Below are 23,810 nucleotides of genomic sequence, written 5' to 3'. Positions count from 1 at the left end.
CTAGCTACCTCAGCCGCAGTTTCTCTAGCAGACAAGTCATCTAATTTACCTAAAACTTCCCTGAGTCAGTCTTCACTTTCCTCATTTTTCACTCTCTTTTCTCTGATTATATCCAACAACTCGACTCGCTCCGCCTTATATCTTTCTAGCGTTCCCTGAAGCTTTTGAAACTTTGTCAGCTCGGACAAAGACAGTTCCAGCTGTTTAGCTAGATTTAAGGTGAAACTCGATAGGACCAGAACTGCGTTCACAGACACTCCTGTGTTAAGCTGGTTCGCTACCTTAGCTACTAAATCTACTTGCAGCTTCTCAATATCATCAAAGTTCAACTTTTCGATACCACTCCAGTAACCAGGATTGTCGTCGCTAGAAATAGTACTTATAAGCGACTCCACTTCAGACATTTTAGCAGCCATTGTCATTACGTCAGAGAAACTTTAAGAGTATTACTTTTTTTTTTCTTTTTCCAAAATACAGTATGGAATCTAGACACCCGAGCAGATGGATTTCCAATCAGCACACGTTACACTAAACGCTAGAAAACAGGGGGATTTCTTTACGCAGTTATCAGCACACCCGGTATTCGCGTATAGAAGCCGCGGATTCTCATTTCATTCTAAACTCGCCCACCCAGGGACGCCATTAAATGTAATGGTTTGATGGGTTTACTGAGACAATTATTAATTGTAGCAGTAATCACAAGGTTGTTTGTTGGGGCTTTTAGAAAATCAATCGTCAGAACAACTAACAACGCACACACAGAGGTTCAATACACTAGATACATTTATTAATATAAATTGTGCACCAAACATATACTAGTCTGCCTGGATACGAGTGGCAGACCTTACTGTGAGGGTTATCAATATACAAGGTATATAATCCCGAAGAGATGCAAACACAAAGAGATACACAACAGAGAATATATGTCAATATAAATCGTTCGGTTACCAAATCGCTAATCAGTGTTATTACCCACTGTTACTCTAAACTCGGAAGTAAATACATTACTCATGAATTAAATTGATAACAACTTGTGTTGAGGTACAATTAAATTCTCGAGACGCAATGTAGAACATGGGGTTTACTTATCCACTGTGTATGGATTTGGAATTTCCCGGCATGAACACCAAACCAGCTGACAGGCTCTGTTGCAGCCTCTGTTCCAGCGGTTGTCCAATGGGTGTTGTCCCGGCGTCCTCTGGCTACCGGCCAACCAGTCAAGGTGCAGCTCGGAGTAGGACGGGCGGAGGAATCTGACTGCGGCGCGCAGGGCAGTCGTTGCTCCGAGGGGATCTACCAGCAGTCCGGCTGGCTGATAGAAAGTCTCTATGCACAGAGTGTGACCGCGAGTCCTCACAAGTCACTCTTGTGCCTGGGAAGAAGCTGGTTCGTTCCCGGTCCAGCACTGCTTCTGAATAAGCTATTCAGGTTGTCGACGAGGGTCCAACTGTAGGGTCCAACTGTCCAACACAAACACAATCTGTGGCGTTTAGCGTGACATAGTCTTGCAGGCATCGTGCTGTCTCACTGCAATACTATACCGCTGGAGGAAACAGTCCATCTGGCCATGAAACTCATTTGAACGTCTAGCTACAGCAACTAACAATATCATGATTTATTCAGGATGTGTGGAATCAGCACGTCCCGGAGACAGCTTCCGAAATTGTGAGCATTCTCTGGTGGTGTCCTGCAGGGCGCCTGTGGGCGTGCGTTGGTGGTATAGTGGTGAGCATAGCTACCTTCCAAGCAGTTGACCCGCGTTCGATTCCCAGCCAACGCAGTGGCGATTGGTTTCAAATGCTGTCATGAGCCTTGGATTGTGACTAGCAAAGCGAAGCCTTTTGAAAGAGCTAAAGCACTGCAAAACGGAATTGAAGGAGAATCTTACAGGGGATTCTGAGCAGTGTCTGCATACACGCAGTCCGATACGGGTGCTGAAAGCTTGAGCTACTCTCAATATCATGCTACCTTTCCCCGGAGTAAATCTGTTACATTGAAAGAATGCTTCTGGCAGGTTCAAAAAGGGCCCCTTGTTAATTGGAGAAATCAATGATTTCGAATGAATTCTGTATGCGTTAAAAGACAGCTATACACAGAAAACATGCAGGACACTGCTCATGATGTTTCCCGAGCCGAAACACAGTGCGTTTTTCCAAGCCATCTGACAAAGCCCGCCCACTGAAAACTGCAGCAGATCGTGTAAAGACGTTCAACTTTGTAACTACTGCACGCACAGGAAGCAGAATAAATTCCTCTTTTCAAACTGTCAAATGTTTGCTTTGCGAACGCTGCAGGACATCGCACAATCTCTTTTGAATGGGGACAAACGATTTCTTATGGGGCGCAGTAAATACAGACGTTTAAAAAGCTCCACTCATGCCGACAATGCAGCATGAAGAAGCGCAACCTAACATTTGACAGACAAAAGCCGGGCGCCGCTACGAGCAATATGAAATCAAACTGACAGCACACGGCGTTTCGCGCTGACTCAAAAGTGATCTCGACAGACGCTGTTCTCTGCATAACGCTGAAAGAGCTAAAGAGCGTTTCTGTTGAGACGTAACAAGCTCGTTTCTTTCTACCATGATGTCACCATGACCAAATCTGTCTTTAAACACCTTGCTCAGTCTCTGACGAGACTGTCAAAAATTGCTTTCGCCGATTGTATTGCAAACCGGCGGAAGCGGGGTATTGGGAAAAGTTTTCAACTAGCAATAATCGCGCCTCAGCTAAACCTCACAGGCTACGATACTGCCACTGCGCAAAGCTGACGGTTGCCAGGCAACCGCGGGGATCTTATGGAAATCGTTATCAATCGTCTCATGGCATGTCGTTGCTGTAACGCTTCATATTTGCGGCCGGACACTTCCCGCCCCCCAAAGAAAAGAGCGCCAATCAGACAGGCGGAGACCGAGGACTCGCAGAGCAGACGGCCACAGTCGCCGTAATAAGAGCGATTGTGAGTGGTTTTGTTTTCTCTCTTTGACCAGCCCAGCTGTGCCCCACCCGAAGGCAGGGAAGCACAAAAATTGTATGGAACTCATTCATGCTCCTCTCCATGGAAATCTTTAGTAAAAGGCAAAAGATTTGTACGAGATGAAGAGAAACCAGAGTGCGTGGCTGGACAGCTGCAGGAGCCCAGGCTGCCTTCAAGGCCTCTGCCCTGCCGGTCGTGGTTGGCAATGCACCTGGCCTTACAAACGAGCCAGTGGGGCCCGTTCAGCTCCGGGCTCATCGCCTGCGGCTCTCGGCTTACCTGGCAGGGGAGATACCTTGATCAGCCTGTAGTTGGAGTAGTTGGATTGTTTTCTTGTTTTGTGGAAGCAGTGTTTGTTTTGCAGTTTGAGATGGCAACCTTTGGATCCCGCAAGAATGCTGTACGTTTTGAGCTTTTGGATGACCTCTTCATGGATCGTATGCAGTTCAGCAGAAAAGTGTTACAGAAGGAACTTGGCTTTGAACCTCGGCACTTGGATTTCATCTTCGCTCTCCCAGGTCAGAAAGCATTTGAGGTTGTTTTTGCTACCTATTCTCCGTTTGAACAATGTGTGGATGTGTTTGAGGCAAAAAGAGGGAAAGTTCCTGCCCTTGAGAAGATCAACTTGCAGCCTCTGACACAGAGAGAGAGGAAAACGGTGCATGTTGTTATGTTCTCGGAACTGGCAAAGACGGAGGACATTCACACCTGGCTTAAGCAGTACTGCACCGTCCACCATGGAACTGAGGTTAGAGATGTTGACGGTATAAAAACAGGAGCAAGGAAATTCGAGGTTCGCTTGCTACCGGACAATGTCAATGGAGGCTTAAGGCACCTGCCCTCTACAATCCAGCTGGGCGCCTGCAATGGCTATGTTTTTTATGTGGGACAACCAAAGGTGTGTCGGCGCTGTGGTGCTGTGGGACACCTGGCATCGTCCTGCACTGTGAAATGCTGCAAGACCTGTGGCAAACAGGGACATTTAGCCTTTGACTGTTCAATGCTGCCAAAGTGCAATTTATGTGGCTCGGAAGGACACGTTTTTAAGAACTGCCCTCACACCTACGCCAATAAACTCAAAATGAGAAAGGATGAGGCAGTGCTTGTTTCAGCCAAACCGGCCCGAAAAGCCAAAGCAAACAACAAGTCAAACAAAGAACCCTTGTTGGACAAAGAGTCTCAGCCTCCAGCCAGGATCAGTCCTGCTGTGGCTCCGGGGCCGGTGGAAGAGAAATCCACTACGCCCCCACAACCGCAGACTGCACCAGACAAGCACGAGGGTTTGAAAACCCCCGAGAACAGCGAGGACCCCTCCCCCACTCCTGCTCCTCAGAACGAGGGCCAGTGTGGGGCCCCCAGGTGGAGCGGGTCCAGCGACGATACCCAGGATTCAGCGGAGCTGCTTTTCTCAGACTCTGCAAGTGCTACAGATGCCCTCCTCTCCTCCATCCAGTCCATCACGGAGGATCTGCAACAGCTGGTTGGTGAGGGGGAAGAGGAGACTGGTGCATCGGCTCCACCCCTTTCCCCTCAGTGCTCCCAGGAGCTGGACTTGAGGAAAAGGAAAAATGACTCTGTTTTCTCCCCGAGCGAGGAGGAAGGAGAGCATGGCGATGGGGACAGCTGGAACCCCTCCACCCCTCCTTCTACCCCCTTCCTTGAAATGGACTCCGTGAATGCTTTTACTGCTGCCACCCTGATGAAGGCTCATTCAGAGGATGGCTGGCAGGAAATTGGTAAGAAGAAAAAGAAAAAGAAGAAGGTAACTGGTGAGACCGAAGAGAAATGTGTTTTGTAAAGACTGGTTCCACTTTCTTATGTAATATGGCTCTAAACATAATTTCTCTTAACACCAGAGGTATCAATGACAGAGTTAAATGCCAGTGTGTCTTTGATTACCTCCAGCAGAGAGAGGGAGATGTGTTGATGTTGCAGGAGTGTGCTTTAGCCTATCAAGAGAGGTATAAAAGCTTTGAAGATAGGTGGGATAAAGGGCCTTCTGTTTGGTCAGGGGACAATAACAACAGAGCCTCTGGCGTGGCCATTCTTTTCAAAGGATGGGCTTTCAAATTGAAAAGTATTCAGAGGGTCATAGATGGCAGGTTGCTGTGTGTGAATGTGGAATGGGGCACCGTTAACCTGCGGCTAATCAATGTGTATTGTCCTACTGACGTGGGAGGAAGGGTGGAGCTACTCAAGGCACTCTCTCCCCTATTGTTAAGTAACACAGACGTGATAGTGGGAGGGGATTTTAATTGTATCTTAGAGCACACAGACAGGCAGTCTAGCTCTCCGATAAAATTGGATTCCAGCTCACTGGCCCTGCAAAACTTAGTTCAAGACTTTAAACTCTCAGACACATATAGATGTATATATCCCACAACAGCAGGATATACATGGTCAGGGAGGAATAGCAGCTCCAGAATTGACTATTGCTTTGTCTCAGAGAGAGTGAAAGCTGTTGGGGTCACTCTTCAGCCTGTCTTCTTCTCAGATCATCAGGCTTTAGGGTGTAGAGTGGAACTCCAGGGCGGGACTGTCTTTGGCCCAGGCCTCTGGAAACTCAACACAAAGCTGCTAGAGAACGAGGGGGTAGTATCCCGCTACAAGGAGAAACTATCACAGTGGCTGTCCTTGCAGTGTCTGTACGGGTCAGTAGGAGAGTGGTGGGAGGAGGTGAAGATGAGGACAAAGGCCTTTTTCATGGCTGAGGGAAGGAAGGCTGCTGCCAGACGGAGAGGAGTGCTAGCCAGGAAACAGAGGCAGCTGCAGCGTCTCTACACGATGCTGCACAGTGGCTTCGATGTGCTCGAGGATATCACCCTTTTAAAAAAGGATATCCGGAGCATAGCCGTTGAAAGTAGTCGAGGAGTGCTGTTAAGAAGCAGAGTGCAGTTCTTGGAAGAAAATAAGAAGTGTACTCGCTTCTTTTTCAGGAAAGTGGTAGGCTCCAAGTCTGTCATGGAAAGTGTAGTTGATGAGGAGGGACGAGAGAGAACAGAGCCGAGTGCTATCCTCTCCTGCACCGAGGCCTTCTACTCAAGACTGTGCAGCTCTACAGAGTTAAAGGATGAAGAAATTCATTTTTTTACCTCAAAGCTAGAAAACGTTTTGAGTGAAGAAGATAGGGAAGTACTTGAGAGGGATTTGACAGTAGAAGAGCTGAGACAGGCTATGGAGAGCTTACAGAAGGGGAAAACTCCGGGTGCTGACGGGCTCCCTAAAGAATTTTATTGCACCTTTTGGGATCTGCTTCAGGATCCGCTACAGCTCCTATTCGAGGAAAGCTATAAGACAGAATTGCTGCCTGACTCCTTAAGAGAAGGCACTATCTCTCTCTTGTTTAAGAAAGGAGCAAAGAATGACATAAAGAACTGGAGACCCCTCAGCCTGTTAGGCGTGGACACTAAGATCCTGTCCAAAGCCCTTTTCCTGCGCCTACAAAATGTAGTGGCCTCACTGGTAGGGAAAGAACAGACTTGTGGGATAGCAGGACGCCTGATGAGCGACAACCTGGCCTTGTTGAGGGATGTCTGTCTGTACTCTGAGGATCGCTCCCTCCCTCTGTGCATTTTAGGTGTAGACCTAGAAAAGGCCTTTGACCTCCTAAACCGGCAGTACTTTACATCGGTACTTGAGCACATGAAGTTTGGCCCCATCATGAGAAAGTGGATTAACCTGCTGTACACAGGTAGCAACAGCAGAGTAATGGTTAATGGCAATAGATCACGCCCCTTTGAAGTCTGTTCAGGGGTGAGGCAGGGCTGCCCATTATCCCCCTTGTTATTCGTTTTGGCTATGGAGCCCTTAGCCTGTGCCTTGCGCCAGGATCAGGCCATTAATGGGATACCAGTGCCTGGAAGTGGGGGAGGAGAGGTAAAGACATCTCTATACATGGATGACGTCACCCTACTCCTCTCTGACAATGCCTCAATTAGCAGAGCTCTGCAGTGCTGTGATCGGTTCTCTTTGGCTTCCTCTGCAAAAATTAACACATCTAAGAGTGAGATTTTTTATCAGAACTGGAGGGAGCCAAAAGAAGGACATGATCTCAGGCTGCAAGAGAAGATAATTAATTTACAGGTGCCATTCCCCGGCATTGTGGCCATTGTCGGTGCTCACACGCGATAAGATAAGGCGGAGGAGAGCGGGGCATGCCCAGCGCCAGACATTCAAGGAGGGGGCAGTGTGAGGTGAGGTGAGGTGAGGTGAGGTGCGACACGCCGGAGCCCCGACGCAGCTAATGCAGAGCAACTGTTGGACTGGCATCGAAAGGACGTGTGCGCACGGAGCGAGCCTTCCCTGCGGCGGAGCGCGGGAACTTTCTCCCACCTCCCGCTGCAGGAGTTGTGTGCGCTGCAGCGGTGCCGAGAGAAAAGCACAGAAGGCAGCAGGCTCTGGAGAGCAGGTAAGAGACGGAGCCTTGTGGGCAGGCGAGCAGGCCCGTTTTTTGGAAATTGCTGAAAAGGTTTGTTCGGTGTGTGGCAGGCGCACGTCGCGAGCTTGCGTGGCGATCTGCCGGTCTGGAGTTATGCAAATGAGGCCGAATTGCATCCCGGGACATGCTGCGAATGCGCAATGGCGACTGCAGATGTGTAGGAAACGGCGCGCTCGTTTTCTCGTTTTGCCCACACTTTTGAGTGTTAGTGTGGCGTGTGAGTGTGCGAAAGAGTGGGCCCAGCAGGAGGCGGTGGCGTGCGGGGCGAGGAGGTGGCCTAGGCTGCGCAATTTGTGCTGTGGGTGCGGGCCTCTTGCAACTTGGTTTATTTGGTTTATTTATGGTTCGCATAAATAAAACCGGAAAAGAGGAATTTATTCTGCTTCCTGTGCGTGCAGTAGTTACAAAGTTGAACGTCTTTACACGATCTGCTGCAGTTTTCAGTGGGCGGGCTTTGTCAGATGGCTTTTAAAAACGCACTGTGTTTCGGCTCGGGAAACATCATGAGAAGTGTCCTGCATGTTTTCAGTGTATAGCTGTCTTTTAACGCATACAGAATTCATTCAAAATCATTGATTTCTCCAATTAACAAGGGTCCCTTAAAGGATGAGTCAAAGTAACGTCTAATCGGATTAGTTTCCTTTGAGCTGGTTCAGAGTTTGCTCAAGAGTTTACCTTTCACAGATGCGCAAAGAAGAATGTTGGGGGTGCATGCTTCAAGGCGCCTTACAGCTGTAGGGAGTGATTTGAGACGATTCGTGGCGTGTGCTCGTTCCCATATACCGTACGCCCCGGGGTGCAGTGCCAGGATGACGTACAATACTGCTTGGGCACGTAACGGCATTATATGCAAGTGCGGGACGTGAGGGTTTTCGTTTGTTCTTTTTGTTTTGCTCTGCTTTGCTTTGTTCCGTGGTCAAGAGGCGTAAGGTAAGTTGTAATCCAGGGAGTACACTGGTGGCAAACAGTCCAAGGTGAGAGGTGAGGTCCAAAGTCGAAAAGGCAGAAGGGGAGTCCAATATCCAGAATAAAAGAAGTAATGGAAAAAACGCCAGGTAGAGCTCTCAAGGAGTAGACTCAATACCAGCGGGAAGCAGGTAAAGATGGTAAAAATAGCACTGCGTACCGCACGGTGGAGTGTGTGCAGGTGGGTTAACTCGTGCGGCGGCGTTTGTTAATAATCACCCGCTGCTGGTGCTGATTAGATTGCTTAAGAGTTGGTCTTAACTGCCTGGCGGTCATGACAAGCTCCTCTTTAAGCTGTGGTTTAGTTTTGCATTCATGTGTTTCTAGAGCAGTTATTTATGGGGGTGGGTGGGTCTTTCACAGAGGCTCAGGACAAATCCCCTGCATGAAAGTCTACTGTGTGCGTTCAAACAGTCACAGGTCAAGAGCCAGGCAGGAGGACAATGGACAGAAGAAGCAACAAACTAAAAATAAAAGAACGAATATGAAAAAGCCACCATCTTTTTCTTTTTGACATTTTCCGACTTTCATGCAAGCCAGGACAAAGTTGCTCGTAGCTACTTGTGGATTCAAATACTCTATCGAGTGCTTTGATGAGTTTTTGCAATTTGATTGTCGTCCTGTCAGCCTGTTTCTGTTTTTTTTTTTCAATTTAGGGATGGAAAGTATGAGGGAAATGATGGAGCAATCAATAACCGCTCCGGAAAAATGGCAGAAAGAAATGGTCCGTCACTAAGGACATTTGTGAAGCAGAGGAGTGACATCACCACAAAGGCGACACATTCTGCTGATGGTTTTGGTGAATAATGATTGAGGCGCGTTAAGAGAAAGGTAGCTGTGTCAGCATGCGTAGGCTGCAAAGGATCAAGCAAAGGTTTGCTCCATGCTGAAAAGAGAAGAAAAGAAGCACAACGTTTCGACTGTGGAGCCTTCTGCGCCATTTTCTTTAGCGGTGATGATGTTTACATTGGAAAAACTGAGACATGCGTCCCTGGGTGGGCTTGAACCACCAACCTTCCGGTTAATAGCCGAATGCGCTAACCGATTGCACCACAGAGACTGACGGCCGCTTGAGCTCCCTACATTTGCAGGTTTATGGTCAAAGAAAACAATCACTTGCACTTCTTGCAGCCGGCAATCTTTTTCCACTGACAACCAAGAAATGGATTTCATCTTTCACAAGCTGTATGGATTTCTTCAAAAACAAGTTATTCCAGAAAGGAAATGAATTCTTGCATTAAACTGAACCAAGCTGTACATGTTTGTCTGAAATGAGACATTCGGCACAACAAGACACGGAGAGAGGCACCGCTGGTATTCAGACCCAGGATCGCCTGCTTACTAGGCAGGCACTTTAAGCCACTAGGGAACAGCGCCAGCAGAGCACCGCCCTTTTACAGACACTTGGACACATCTGTGTTCGGTGTGCACTTAACCTGCTCTCTGAGCCCGTTGCCTCCGTCCCATTTAATAGCAGAACTGACGCCAAGAGAAATGATGAGAAATGGCATTTATCGGGCACTTTTCATGTCCAAGGAGCTCAATGCCCTTGACACCTCCCATTCTTTGGCGACACCATTTTTTCTTTTAATTTCTATACTTATTGATAGAATAAAAACGATATGTCATGTACTGTAAGGGAAATGTCTCTTTTCATGGGGAAAGCTAGCACCAGCAAATGTTGTGTTTAGAAGAAGTGATTTAACATGACACGTGACCTAATTTACCGGAGCAAAAGCTCACCCAGCAAGCCCTGCTTTACTTCTACAGGAGAGAAGTACTGTAGAGTCTGCAAGATGTTCAGCTGGGTAGCTACGTCAGCATGCCTCGGCTGCAAAGGAACAAGTAATAGGTTTATTGCATGCTGAAAAGAGAAGAACGGAAACACAGTGTTTCGGCTGTGAGGTCTTCTCACACCTGAAGAAGCCTCACACCTGTAAAAGGCTCCATGGTTTTCTTTCTTCTCTTTTCAACATGGAATACACCTATTGTCTGCAAGATGTGACAATTTCATGGTGTTTTGGAAGAAAACCTTTTTTCTTTGAATTCAAAATCAATCGGAATTTCAGCACGACACATCAACACTTTTTCTTTTTTAAGGAGATGATATTTTAAACCTGATAAAAATAGTAGGAAACACAAGTTTCTTGCTGTGAAAATTTAGATGGGGAAGTGTACTACTAGTAGCAGTGTAGAGCTCTCTGTGGTGGAGTGCAAGCACATGTTCTATGGGCCAGTGGCGTAATGGATAATGCATCTGACTTCGGATCAGAAGATTGTAGGTTCGAATCCTGCTTGGCTCGTGTGGCTTTTAAACCTCTCAGGTTCCTCGGTAACAGGTTGCTGTCATGTATATGAACTATAGAAAAGCATTTGCCACAACCCGTAAATTAGCACGCAAGTGCGGGCTAGTTAACACAGAACTGTATGGAGATCATCTCCAGCTCCGAGCTCAATTGCAATGAAAAAACATGCAGAACAGAACTGGAGAGCAGCTGAATTTGTGCTCGGTAGGGTGGGGAGGACTCAGCATTGCTATTGTTCTAATTGGCATAAACTGCAGGGAATCTGAATCAGAACATGTCAGTTAGTTCGATCATTGCGTCAATATGTAGGCCACGTTAATATAGAATTATTAGTTTGTCTGTCTCGTCTTTGTATATAGCTGAATGTCCCTGACAATTTCATGTTAGTTTTTAAGAACGACATTGGTGCTAATATATACATATATAGCATATAAGGAACACGTAAAAGTTTAGTCCATGCTGAAAAGATAAGAAAACCGCCACAACGTTTCATCTTGGAATAAATCTTTACTTGTTGTTTTGCAGCCTACCCATTCTGACCTAACTCCTCCCTTGAAATTCCCTAACAGATAAGGGTACGTAACGGCTCATGCGATGCTCAGTTGCAATTTGTCCCAAAACAAACAAGAACAGCAGCTGAGGGTTTGAGTTTGAACATGCACTGTATTAAAGCAGCTTTTATTTCCATTGATAAATGCTAGATATTCCTACAGAGATTCTCCAGGTGTGTAAGCGATTCCTGTTTCTGTTTCTATTTCTGTTTCATATATATAAACAGTATATATATATATGTTACATGTGTCTCTGCAATAGTATAAATGTGTTATACACTATCAGGGGCTGCTTTTTTGTGCACCTCATCTACAACAAGGGATTTTTTTTCATTTATGTTTGTGGACCTTCACCATTTGAGGAAGTGAGTTAGATAAGAAAGTTACAGGTATGGTGAGCAATGACTGACAAAGGCACGTACTGCGTATTCCTTACAGAAGTGTAAGCAATTTGTTCTAAAAAACACCGGCTAAAGTCCAACATCGTTAGCAATCTTATTACTTAAACAGAATTAACATCAATAAACTGTAAGGTGCTGGTACATGCGAGTAGATTTGATCTTCTATTAAACAAAAATGCAATTACAGCTCTAAAAGGTCAACCTAGACTTCTGTAACAGATCAGTTCAGATCATCGCTGTTCCTCTGACCTTGTGAGTCTTTGGAATTTTAAAATTGTATTTTGCTTGCCTTTCATGTGGTCTGTGTACAAGTCACTGTGGCGTATGCGGTCCTACACAGCCTTGCTATAGATGTGACGAGCCTCCGCTATGTTGCAATGGAGAACAGGTTCAGTAGGGAGCTGCCGAGAAAATTCAGCTGGAAAGCTCGTTGCAGAAAAGCATCGGTATCTGTGTCCAGCTGCAAAGCGTCCTTCGTGGGTGCTGAAGAATCGATTTCACAGGCTGCGGGTCCAGACGATTTAGAGTGTTAAAGGTCCCAGCGAAAACGAAACGGCGCTGGTCCTTTTACACGCACGCACGCAACCAAATGCAAAGGACGCCGTAGTCGGCAGGATTTGAACCTGCGCGGGGAGACCCCAACGGATTTCAAGTCCGTCACCTTAACCACTCGGCCACGACTACAGCGAGCGCCACGGCCGCTGCCTTCTTGCTACAATCGAACAGGGAGTGCGAGGCGGCGGCGGCGGCGGAGGCAACTTTTTTCAAGTTCGCTCTCCGTTTAAGAAACCTTTTACGCCATACGTGCAAGCACACACACACACACCTCAGAGGACTTAAGGATGGCTTCAAGTTGGAATGATAAAGTCTCCCCGTTCGGACATGAAAACAGAACGTTCTTAGACAGAAAGCAATCAACAACGGAGACATGTGGATGACGATTTTAGTCACTGCACTTTGAATAGCATTTTTACTCCAGTTACAGGAGATGCACCAATGGCCCTTGACCTACGCTCTTACCAATGCCTTGAACATTCAAACAAAACAGCCCTAAAGTCCTGCGGTTTAATATAACGCTGTTACGTGTCGAGGCAGTATTTGACTCCGTCCTACCGTTGAGACACGGGGCGTACAGATGCAGCTATTCAAAACAAGCGGGCGATACCACATTATTTTGCGGTGCGCTTTACGCAGTCTACCACGAGTTACCGTAAATTCTCCTATAAAACCGCAATTAAAATAATAGTATCCGGAATTTCTGCAAGGTGGAGCTAATAAAGCTCAACCTCTCATGTTTGAGCTGTCGCCATCAAAGTCTTTAACGAAGATATTACTAATAGTATTAATAATGAATGACCTTGGACAAGCTGTAAACTCAAAGTAGTGCCCTGGTCCACATTCTTTTTTTCATTGACCGTCTTTGTAAAAGTAACACCACAGCATTTCGCAATCACGCATTTGTTTCCAATCATGCAAAGTACAGTAATTTTTGAGAATCTCCGATTCACCATGCCTTTCACATGCTCATAAAAGAGATTGATTTAGGAACATAAACATATTACTGTATGCAAACTGTACTGTATACAGTATGTATATGTACATGTATATTTAATGTCTTTACTGTGCCCGTTTAAGCATTGAATATTTATATGGAATTTTACCACTGAAGGGAAATCTTAGTACCTGAGCATAAAAAGAATAGGAGCATACTGTAACACGTGTGAAGGCCATAAACGATATTAATTTTGGAACTTAAACATACAGTATATGGCTGGTCTCGGTACTTTAAAGAAAACATACACACCAGTATTCCATTTCTCCCTAAACATTTTAAGCATCGAAGTCTTTAACTAACGTGATACTGGAGTCAACAAGCTCCGGTACAAGAATTTGATTAAAAGGGAATATAATATGGAATCGCGTATTTAAAGAAATTAATAACGATATAATTATACTCATGTACCGCAACACAAGAATTGTTACATAATGTTTCGTAGGGCTTTTTCGACACTCTTTGTGTGACCTTGCTGGTGGTGCTGTGGGTTAGCTTCCTGACTCCTACATCACATGTTGTGTGTTTGAATCCTGCTGGAGCCGTTACTTTTTTTTTTTAATAAACATTTTTTTAAAAAAATACAATGTTTCCCTGGCTCAGAGATTAAATAAAACTTCACTCGCACCAAACAAATTTATATTTCTAATTATCATAACATGATCAAATTTAAGTCATTTTAATAACAATGAATAGTCACCTAGGCGTTACAATATAAACATTTATATTGATTTAAAACCCATAAATAAAGCTGATACTGTTTAGACTTTTAATTATTTAAAACTGTATTACAGCAGCACAATGCACAATGCAACGTAATAATAATAATAATAATAATAATAATCATAATAATAATAATCATAATAATAATTGCTTACATTTATATAGCGCTTTTCTGGACACTCCACTCAAAGTGCTTTACAGGCAATGGGGACTCCCCACCAATGTGCAGCATCCACACATAAATCGCTATCTTTGTCTTCCGTGTAATAATGTTCACCTCTCTGTCCAGCAATTTAACAATAGTAATAATAATGAACTTTATTGTATATGGCGCCTTAAAAGCTGGCTCCTCAAAGCGCTTTACAGGATAAAAACAATAACAACAATACTGTTAGGCTGGGCAAACGATTTTTTTTAAAGAAATACAAAATGAGATATAATGATGTGTTCCGGCTTAGACATTAATGAAGAGCATAACACGTGGGTGGCCAGCGGGAGTGCTGGCTGTGACGGATTAAACCGGTTTCACAGGTATTTTCACAGTAGAAGGGGACCAGATTTCCAGCGAAAGACACCTTCCCCCCTCAAAAACCAAGGAAGTACAGTACTTACTAGTTAAGAAAGCCAGGCTCCTCAACGAAATCGCTTTAACATGCTAATGCGATGGTGTTACAGTCCGGGCGTGGCAAGCTTCTAATGTCAACCCGACTATGGCGAATGGAACCCTTCTTTTATTGGAAGAAAATGAACATATTCTAGTCCTAAATGAATTAATAGCAAACATGGTTTACATAAAAGACATTTTTCCAAGAAAGTTTAGCCTTTGTCACTAATGAAACCACTAAATAAAGACATAAATAAAGAAATCCCCTGGAGCAACATTCACAGGTTAGACAGGAGGTTCAGCTGGACGCTGAGACTACTGCGCTGTGGACACACCTGATCCCAGATGCCGATTCCCTCTGCTGTGACCCAGGGAACCTGCAGTCAGGTAACATTATTTCTCACAACTACCAGGTAGTGAGTGAGATTGACCTGATTGTTCCTGCCTCAACGGCAGGGTTGCCAATACACCCAGTCCCCCAGAAGGGACAGGGAATGAAAGCCGAGCCGGTTTTCTTACAGCCACCAGCTCAGTTTGTCAGTCTGAGTCTGACCAACAGTGGTTCAGCACCAACCACTGGAGCTGGATGGGCAAGCCACCTGACTGTTAGTGCAGAACATGGAAAAGGGGGGTGTCAGAATCCCCGCCTGCACTGACATGGGCCTGGTGGGTGATGGTGAGTTCAAAGACAGTGAACTAGCTATCCCAGTGCTGGGGCAGCTCCCTGAACCCCTAGAGAGGGAAGGGGGGAGCGAGCAGGTGTCCTACACCCACGCCCAGCGAACGATTGTAAACATGCCGATAGAGGGATTCCTCAATCAGGAAGTGTGCAGGGTGGACCTGAACAGTGAGAATGGAGTAACAATCCCAGATCCCTCAGGTGCTCCAGATGACCACTAAGCCAAGGGTCAGGCATGCTCCACCGCTGCACCACCCCCTGCATGGTTCCTAGAGCACAGGCATGAACAAATCGAAAAAGCAGATGTCCTGGAAATGGAGGAGCAGCATCAGCAGCTGCGTCAGATCTCCTCAGATTTCCAGGATGTTGGTGCCCAAGATGCCACATGGCATACTGAGAAAGAGACCATGTACATGCTGCGCCAACTTAGAAAGGCAACAGTCACTCAGAAGGAGATGACTGGGATCAGCCACCCGAAAAGACTTTTGGGAGGACTGATTGCTGCCGCCACTGTTGTGTGTTTGCTATTTCTGATAGGTTTGCGTGCTACTGGCCCCAAGGAGGCCATAGTACAGCATGGTAACTTGACACTGTACGGTCTGGAACCAGACAACATAAGACCAAACTTGAGGTCGTGGATGCCTTCAGGTGCCACACTATTGAATTGGATAGAAATCCAAGAAACAGTAAGCCCTCAGGAGGTACAGGTAGTTAGTTTGCTTTAATGGAACAAACCTCCAAACCACCCTGGCAGGTGCCCAACACAGGTGTCATGGTTCATCAGGGGGGCTGGGAACAGGAACCGGTGTTATTGTAACACTGCTGCTGGGAAGCTGGATCATGGCTGACAATGTACTCTGAATGCAGTACTCTTACATCAAGATGTACTCCGGGTAGCACAAATGAGTCAAAGTTAGCATTTCAAAAGAAAGGAAGTTACTTCTTCCCCAAATATCTGCCTACAGAGGTATCAGATACTGACAGTGAACTTCCTGATTTGTAATGCCTAGACTGAGATGATGTCTCCTACCGTGTTTATACATACTCCAGATGTTTTTCATCCTGTTTGTTCCCAATGCTGGTTCCGGTATGAATTCTCGAGGAGAAATGTGGACATTTAAGGTTAATGTTCTAATGACAGGGGACATCACTTAACTCTGTTTTGTTTTGAAGGCAACAATGTCTCAGGACCTCGTGACCTTCAAAAAGGGGGGATATGTAGAGGCAATGCTTGTTAATAAGACAGAAATAAGTGTTGCTGTGCTTTCCCAAATGAGGCCCCATCTCTCTCTTCATCTCTGTGGTGCAGCCACAGAGAAACTATTCATGCAGGCTGATTTAAAGATGTTTTCTTTTGATAAGGGACAGCTCCCAAATGGGGATGCACTTAGCTAAGCCTGGCTATCATGATCAATGGTCATCCATTGGCGCCTATCTGTCTAGGGAGTGCCAGATGGACATCTGGATTGCATTCCTAGGTGTCAGGAGTAAGTGACTCATATCTCACCTTGATCAACCAGTCAGGGACTGGTAGGGCAATGTAACCCATGTGGGACTCTGATGCCCATTAAACTTTCAGCCAATGACAAGCCAAAGTTCCTCCAGGTAAAAACAGGCAACAGAGAGCCTGGAGAACTTGAACTTGAACTTGAACTTTATTGCCATATGTAACCGGTACTGGTACAATGGAATTCTTACTTACAGAAAGTCTCTCGATTGTAAAACAAGTGTAAAAAACAAAACAAAGTGCAACCAGTGCATCAAGACAATGTACAAACAAACAATAGACAATGTGCAGGAGAACTAGTAGGACTATTCCAGTAGGAGAATTCTAAGGAGAATTCCAGGGGTGCAAGACAATTCCATGGCAGGACGGCCCAGGAGCAGAAGGCTCCCAAGGGCAGGACATTCTCACAGCACGCCTCCTGACCATCCTGAGACTCAGCCCGGACAACCACGGAACGGCCAGTGTGTCCGAGTGCCAGTACTTTCCTCTGTTCTAAGAGTCGAGAGTGGAGGTTGCCACGAGTAACCAGAGGATCCACCCGAGGTTAGCATCAGCAGCAAGCCTCGTGAACAGGTCGGAACTGTGGACAGCTGAATCACTAATCAGAACAAGCGCTTCATCAGGAACGAACCGGTCCTCTTCCTGACCTGCTGGGACCCACAGTCATCTTTTCTCCTGTGCATAAACTTTGCTAGTTAAAGCCAACACTAACTAGCCGGTCAGTGAGCATCAGCAGCGCACTGTCGCAAACCGCACAGCACAACCTGGCACCAAGCCAGACAGCGCGGATTGGACAGCAACAAGCCTGCAACTGCTTCTTTGAGTCCGCAGGAGATCTGAATCCCCAGAGATTGGATGAGTATTCAACTTCAATGCATTACAGCTCGAGAATTCAATTGTCATCCCAACCAGTTGATACCAATTTAATTCCTAAGAGTTATGTACTTGTTTTGAGTATCCAATGTAGAAGTTATAACCAAGTTCATTTACAAAACGGTCTAAATGAATGATATACTGAACATATGTCCTCTTGATATATGTAACTCTTTGTAACTGACTGAATATATACCTTTTGTATTCTGATAAACCTCTTGATAAGATCTGTTTGGTTTACATGCATATTCTATGTATTAATAAATGTATCCTCGTGTATTAGTACCTATGTGTGTGCGTTGTTTGAGTTATATCGCATGGTTGGATTCTAAGGCCATCCAAAGAATCATTTTATGATTTACTGCTACAATTAATAATTGTCCCAGTTAATGCCCAAACCCTACAGAACTGGTGCCTTCAGAGAGCACGCAACAATCTATACAAGTACGATTCTAGAAATGCTGACCAGATTACGTTTTAAGAAGGAACTGTGCCTCAGGTTCCGCCGAGATCTTAACTCGGATGGCAGGATTCAGAGCCCGGAGTGTGGACTGATGGCGCACGGAGGGTCCACATACTGTGGATCCCGCAGTGATCTTCCGCGTGTTCAAACCGCCAGCGTGTGACTCCCCTGTCCCCGTGACCTCATTACTCTGCTCTCGCCTCTGTGCAGCCGAGCCCGACTCATGGTAAAGTGGAAAAAAATATGCCCTCAACGTGAGATTTACTCTGGAGCGAGGATAGATGTTACCTTTTTATCGTTGAACAGGATGTATGTGATGTGGCAACTAGGTTCAATTTTGATTCCTGCGGCGATTCCTGTGTCTACCACTAATGTAAGAGCTATTTCAAGTGTGGTGTGGTGCGGCTTTTCAAATGCTCAACAGGATGACTTCGCATGCACGCGTGCTTTCATGCAGTCGTTTGTGAAACCATGTCTGCTTACGTGCAAACGGGCGTGGTTTCATGTATGCAAAAAACTTTCCTGGGCTTTTCTGAAGCACATAAAATTATTTGGAGATATACATTTGTCTTGTTTTCCTCTTAGGCTCTAGAATTGATAACGTTTTTTTCATTTTTGGCCTTTTTCTTCGTTTTCCAGAAAGTGGTTGCAAGCCCAATATCATGCGAAGAAACATCAGGATTCGGGGATCAGTCAATGGATTTTGTTCAAAGTTGGATTGTTGCTCTCTGTGGACCAAGAGATGTTGTTCTATAATGTTTTTTTTTTCAAATTTAAAAATATCATTTTTTCATGGAGCTTTGAAGGGGATGGATTCACCTTATGATCATTTCTGAAACTGGCAAATGAGTGTCTGCTACAATATGATTGCTACATATCTGCATTTGTTGGTTTTGAAAGGAGTAAGAGTGCAGGGGGTCTAAATCTGCGATCCAGTGTGTTGAAGTATTTCACAACACTACCTCTAGCCCGTCTGGAAATAAATCCTCATTCTGATTGTTGCCCTGGGCATGTACCAATAAATCACTGAGCATATATATATATATAGCACTGTGTTGAAGCTAGAGACCTGTATGTAATAATATGATGCTAAAATGTTATTTTCAGATATATTAATGTAATAAATGATTGCTTATGCTTTATAAACAAATCTAATTAAAATAAAAGCTTAAGTTTTGTATTTATCTTGTCCCATAGAACATGATTTTCTTTGTATTTCAAGCCCACAAAGTGTCCAAATGACGCACTACATGATATAAGGAAGATTATCACATGCATATCGGTATTATCTTTCTTACGAAAATGCATTCCTTTCATTACCTTTTACTTTTTAAAATGAACTCAAATTGTGTATAATGTAATAATTTAAGTAGAATAGATTCTAATAATATAATGATCCAGTGTGTTGCACTACTTCAATGCTTCACTGCTCTATGCCATCTGGAAATAAATCCTCAGACTGCTTACTGCCCTGGGCATGTACCAATAAATTACAGGAGCACATCTATATATCACTGCGTTGAAGCAGGGGACACACAATCACTGCAAACACATCCTAAATACAGTGTTCCAGCACCACTGACCTCATCCAGAACGTATCATTTCTTGAAAGGGATTGCTGTCCGAATGCACATCTGAATCCCAAACAGAATCTCTAGTAAAATACGATCATTTGTGAAACAGGTAAATGACTGTCTCAGGGGCCCATTCCTCATTTTCAAGACACATGTATGCAGTACGTACACCATGAATTGAGCAATAGGGATTAAAGACACCACAGGTAAGGTTAGAAGTCATTCTGACTATATTCTAAAATATTGGACTCATATTCTTATGATGGCAGACATGATCCTGCGTGTAAAACCGGGGTTAATGGACATTATATGACTGTCAATTCTGTTTTGTTTTGGAGACTCTTGGCTGCCTATGTGGTACAGTGCAGCGTGAAGGAAACATTTTCCAAAACTGTGTCAGCTCAAAAGTTGTAAGAGAACCTCTCCAGCTGCTTTAACTCTCTTCATTTTTGTCATTTAATTGTCTGTCGGCACTATGTGGCAGTGTTGCATGACAACCCATCTCACCACGGAAAGGGACCTAACAGCTTTGGTAAGAGAGGAGAAATTGACCTGGCCCGTACAAGGCTCGAACCCACAACCTTGGCGTCACTAGCACCACACTCTAACCCACTGAGCTAACCGGCCTCACGACAGTGGTCCTCTCTGTGCTGCAAAAAATCGAACTCAGGGAATTTCTTTTGTCCTCCTTTGAATAGAAAGCTGTGTAATTCAGTGTATGGGCTTTCTCATGCAGTTTTTATGGTTCTTGTAACCCAAATCCTACACTGGCCTGAAGTGCCCCCCCCATTTCACAGCATTTTTCAGCTGATTTAAAATGTACCTAAAGGAGGAGCATTATTGAAGACCATCAATTACCAAGAGCTTTTGTCAAAGGTTTTGGTGGTCATTTTTAATGACCACAGAGCGCTGTGACCTCGGTTTTACATCTCATCCAAAGGACGGCACCCTTTTACAACACAGCGTCTCCGTCACTATGCTGGGGCATTGGGACCCGCACAGACCTCAGGGTGACGGCCCCCCGCCGGCACTGTTACGTCCCAGTGTGTGTTCTGTGTGTTTTTCTGTTATGTCCACACTGCTGACCCTTGATTGTTCTCCCTTCCCCATTGGCCAACCATCACACCACTGTTTCAATATGATGTCATCATTAATTAGCCTTCAGCCAATCAGAACACATTTTATTCACTATATAACATGGAGGCTTTCAGAAAGAAAAAGGCCTTTCGTTTGACTTCGGTCCCGTTCGGTTTTGGTTTTCGCTTCGCTTCGCTTCGCTTCTTGTTATTGCTTTGGCTTCGTTTGTTGGTTTGTTTTGCTTTGTGTTTGTGTATTTTCGTATAGCTTCGGCTTTGTTGTTTTGTTGGTTTTACGTTAGTTTCTTTGTACTTTCGTTTGTTTGTGTGTTCATCCTTGATTTGTCTTAACCTTGCCCAAGTGTTACATGTTCAACTTATGTGTTCTTTTGTACCCTGTCCTGTTGATAACTCTTGTTTTTCCTTATTTGTATTCCTGGTTCACTTGTGTTTTTGTGTGAACTTTTGTATATAAGGTTAGTTTAGGTTGTTGGGTACACTTACACACTTAGTTAATTTTGTATTAGTACACTAGTTTAGTACGGGTGAGTGCCATTTGTCTTGTATGGTTTTGGGTAGTCAGTGCAGGTTAACTAGGGTGTTGAAGACGCAGAAGACCGTGTGTTTCTGGTTTTCTTTTGTAGTCAGATTAGCTTTCCCTCACTGTCCTAGCCAGCTCCATTTTGTTTGTTATTTTCTTTTCTTTGGCACCACTCTAGTTCCTTACCCTTATCACGCTTCCTAGTCCCTCACCAAAACCCATCTGCTTCCAAAAGACTTATCCTAAATGTTACACCCCTTTTCCCCTAGACACTTGGGGTTGTAACATTATTGGGGGCTCGTCCGGGATATCAAATTCCCGTCCTAAGGATTTTTTTTTGTGTTGCAGAATTTTGGTGTTGGTACAGGATTTTGATTTGTGGATTGTGTTTTGGCAAGGTACTGTAGTTATGGCTACTTTTGATTTGCGAAAGTTTGTGGAGGAACCTTCCTTTGAGCAGCTGGATAAGTGTAGGAAGGACGAATTGCTCCAAATTGCTGATTACTTCCAGATTCAGGTTTCGACGCAAGTTCTTAAAAGGGACGTCAAGAGAGCTGTGATGGATAGGTTGGTAGAGTTAGAGGTCATTGCATTAACGAGCAGGTACGCCGGTTCTCCTGGGGCTGGTGCTAAACCTGCTATGGTGGTGGAAGAACAGGACGAGGTGCAGGGGGTGGCTGAAGACTTAGTGGAGGCTGAGGTCAAGGCCACCTTGCCTCCCTTTGAACCGTTCTCTCCGGTCTCCGCCGGGTCAAAAAGCGACACTCGCCTGAAAGTTCATTTGGCCCGCTTGCACATGGAGGCGCAGGAAAAAGCCCAAGTGTGCCAGGCAGAATTTGAATTGCGCCTTGCAATTCGTAAGATGGAGATTGAGGCGGAGAAAGAGGTTAAGCTCCGACAGCTTGAGCTAGAAGCACGAAAGAATGCTCCTGCTGTGCAGCCAACCCACTCCGAGGCCTCTAGCGTGTCTCCTTTGCAAGATCCACTCTCTACCACCTTTGATGTAAGTAAGCACATTGCTTTAGTTCCTCTGTTTAGGGAGACGGAAGTTGATTCGTACTTTGGTGCATTCGAGCGAATTGCCACATCACTTCGTTGGCCTAAGGAGGTTTGGTCACTGCTTTTGCAGTGTAGATTAGTGGGCAAAGCTCAGGAAGTTTGTTCTACACTTTCTTTAGAAGAAAGTTTGAATTACAATACTGTGAAAGCTGCTATCTTACGGGCTTATGAATTGGTTCCTGAGGCTTATAGACAACGCTTCAGAAATCATCGTAAAGTGTCAGACCAGACATTTGTTGAATTTGCTAGAGAGAAGGGCACTCTCTTTGATAAATGGGTTGTAGCCAGTAAAGTGAGTGACTTTAACTCATTGCGTGAGTTAATGCTCTTAGAGGAATTTAAGAACTGTTTGCCTGAACGCATTGTTGTGTATTTGAATGAGCAAAAAGTAACTACTTTATCGCAAGTCGCTGTTTTGGCAGATGAGTTCGTGCTCACTCATAAGAATGTTTTCATGTCTGTGCGTGCGGAGAAGACTTTGTCTACTCTAAGTTCCCAGTCTCAGTCTCCCCCAGTAAAAACTAGTTCCTCACGTCTTAAAGAGGAGCGTGAATGTTTTTATTGTCACAAGAGAGGTCATATAATTGCAGATTGTTTGGCCCTAAAACATAAGCAGCAGCAACAGCAACATCCTAAGAGTGCTGGGTTTGTTAAGACTGTTTCCCGTTCTGCTATTCCTTTGTCTAGTGAAAACAGTCTCCCTGACCCTAGTTATGATTAGTTATTTTTTTTCACTTTACCGTGAATCGGGCTCGGCTGCACAGAGGAGAGAGGACAGGTGACAGGGGAGTCACACGCTGGCGGTTTGAATACGCGGAAGATCACTGAGGGATCCACAGTATATGGACCCTCCGTGCGCCATCAGTCCACACTCCGGACTCTGAATCCTGCCATCCGAGTTAAGATCTCGGCAGAACCTGAGGCGCAGTTCCTTCTTAAAACGTAATCTGGTGAGCATTTCTAGAATCGTACTTGTATAGATGCAGCCTTTAATGTGTTGCTAGGTTAAAATTGATGATTTCTTGAACTTCAGTAGGCAACTGCCCTCTTGATTTCGGATTTAATTTCTTTATTACAGGGGCGCTTTTATGAAGACAGAGTCATGTTCAGGTACTTTGCTTGATGGAGGAAGCTCATTTCGGACTCTGTGATCTGCTCACCTGGAAAGGTCTGCTGTACTACTATAAGAGAGAAGTAGAGTCTGGAAGAAGGGACAATTTTATGATGCTTTGGAAGATAATGTTTTTTTTTTTCTTTGAAATCGAAATGAATCAGAATATCAGTGCAAAAGACAAACTCTTGGTTTGGTTTAAAGAGATATGGTTTTAAAACAGACAAAATGTAGAAAACAGGTGTTTCTCACTTTTGGAAAAGAATGGACCGGGGGTAATATTTTACTAGTTGCAGTGCTGATCTCACTGGGTTACAGTCCTGCAGTATCACACCAGGGCCAGTGGCGCAATGGATAACGCGTCTGACTACGGATCAGGAGATTGCAGGTTCGACTCCTGCCTGGCTCG

The 23,810-nt window shown here is 45.0% G+C and overlaps 6 non-coding genes across 6 annotated transcripts; 2 read left to right on the top strand and 4 right to left on the bottom strand.

Annotated features, from left to right (window-relative positions):
- Positions 1–2,627: 2,627 nt before the first annotated feature.
- On the bottom strand, positions 2,628–2,769 carry LOC138231974 (U4 spliceosomal RNA). The gene has a single exon (XR_011186932.1). It is a non-coding gene; the product is annotated as a U4 spliceosomal RNA (small nuclear RNA).
- A 230-nt stretch (positions 2,770–2,999) lies between these two features.
- LOC138232030 (U5 spliceosomal RNA) lies at positions 3,000–3,116 on the bottom strand. The gene has a single exon (XR_011186989.1). It is a non-coding gene; the product is annotated as a U5 spliceosomal RNA (small nuclear RNA).
- A 6,251-nt stretch (positions 3,117–9,367) lies between these two features.
- Positions 9,368–9,441, bottom strand: trnan-auu (transfer RNA asparagine (anticodon AUU)). The gene has a single exon. It is a non-coding gene; the product is annotated as a tRNA-Asn (tRNA).
- A 1,170-nt stretch (positions 9,442–10,611) lies between these two features.
- trnar-ucg (transfer RNA arginine (anticodon UCG)) lies at positions 10,612–10,684 on the top strand. Its single transcript has one exon. It is a non-coding gene; the product is annotated as a tRNA-Arg (tRNA).
- Positions 10,685–12,241: 1,557 nt separating this feature from the next.
- Positions 12,242–12,323, bottom strand: trnas-uga (transfer RNA serine (anticodon UGA)). The gene has a single exon. It is a non-coding gene; the product is annotated as a tRNA-Ser (tRNA).
- Positions 12,324–23,737: 11,414 nt separating this feature from the next.
- trnar-acg (transfer RNA arginine (anticodon ACG)) lies at positions 23,738–23,810 on the top strand. The gene has a single exon. It is a non-coding gene; the product is annotated as a tRNA-Arg (tRNA).

Source organism: Lepisosteus oculatus, unplaced genomic scaffold (assembly GCF_040954835.1).
Source record: "Lepisosteus oculatus isolate fLepOcu1 unplaced genomic scaffold, fLepOcu1.hap2 HAP2_SCAFFOLD_62, whole genome shotgun sequence".
Lineage (NCBI taxonomy): Eukaryota > Metazoa > Chordata > Actinopteri > Semionotiformes > Lepisosteidae > Lepisosteus > Lepisosteus oculatus.
The sequence above is the reverse complement of the archived record's forward strand: the minus strand, read 5'-3'. Positions and strand labels throughout refer to the sequence as shown.